We start from the raw sequence: 1,291 nt of genomic DNA, 5'->3' as shown, positions 1-1,291 counted from the left end.
TTAACATCTTCGAACCTCATCCCAAAGACATAACCTTGAGATGCTCCGGTCTCATCAGATAGGTCCCGTTCTTTGTCTGGTCCCTCAAGCCAACAGGAAATTCTCCCTTCCTGTGTAGTTCTCCGGTGACCTGAACCGACTGCACCCCACCCTACCCTCAAACTAATGGGTTTCACTCTCTACTCTAGCTCGTAGTTGTAAAACGAGCTAACCTCATCCTCTCGTGGTATAGCACTCTGCTGGTACCCCAAAACTCTCCTTCTGCAGCCTCTTCTAGATCTTTCGGCTCCCAAACGCAACCCCCTCGTGGCTGATGTGGTGTATCGTGCCTTCTTCTCCTAGGCACTGTCTGTGTGCTTCTGAGTGGCCACAAAGCTGCTTCTGATTTAGTCTGCCTAGTGGTGGGTGTCATATGGCACCCCATCTTGTTCTAGTTAGGGAGAGAGATTCTTCTTTGACGAAATGAATGGGGCTAGGTCAGAGCAGACGAGCAGCTAGAGAGCCTCGGAGAACCTTTTTGTTGTGTGTCCAGTCTCTCTGAAATCAGCCAGGCAAGAAAATAAGTGCGAAGTCCTGTCAGCAAGCTGGGTCTCTTCCTAGGCAAGCTGCCTTCTTCACCCTCTCCTGTTGCTGAATTGTAACTCCTAGGGCCAACAGCAGCGCCATTGGATAGGCCGGTGCCGGTCATGGTGAAAGCTGGAGCTGTTGAAACTGCAGTCCCGCGGCTCTACAGCAGTCGCATCCTGAAGCCAGATGCTGGTTTCAAGCAAACAAGGCAGATCTGGCATCAAGCTGGGAGGTCCACAGTCAGTGACAACTTGCACTCCCCCTCCCCTCAGCCCCACGCTTTTATGAGAAGGAAGGAGCCTTCAGAATGTAGCAAAAGAGTTCTTACTATATCATCTACATGGGTGACAGTGGGGATGTTAGCAGCTGAGTTGGATGCCAGGTACAACCTGGGCTGGGCAGCACTTGGAGAGTCACTAAGTGAGAAATGAGTGGTCTAGGGTCAAGGGTCAGATAGGCATTCACCAGCTAGGCGAATGTGACAATACTTAATGTCTCCAAGCTACAGTTTCTATACCTGAATAGTGACTTACAAGACTACTATGAAAACCGAGTCAAATAATAAATACAGAGAACCTGTTACAGAGCGAGGACACATAAATAGGCTCCAGAGACTCTTCAGTTTCATCCTAGGTCCTATTTAAGACTTTGTCCCTGCGTAAACAGAGACGATGCAACGTATCGACATTAACGGTAACACATGGGAATGGTCATGTTCAATTTG

Source organism: Mastomys coucha, unplaced genomic scaffold (assembly GCF_008632895.1).
Source record: "Mastomys coucha isolate ucsf_1 unplaced genomic scaffold, UCSF_Mcou_1 pScaffold16, whole genome shotgun sequence".
NCBI classification, from domain to species: domain Eukaryota; kingdom Metazoa; phylum Chordata; class Mammalia; order Rodentia; family Muridae; genus Mastomys; species Mastomys coucha.
The sequence above is the reverse complement of the archived record's forward strand: the minus strand, read 5'-3'. Positions refer to the sequence as shown.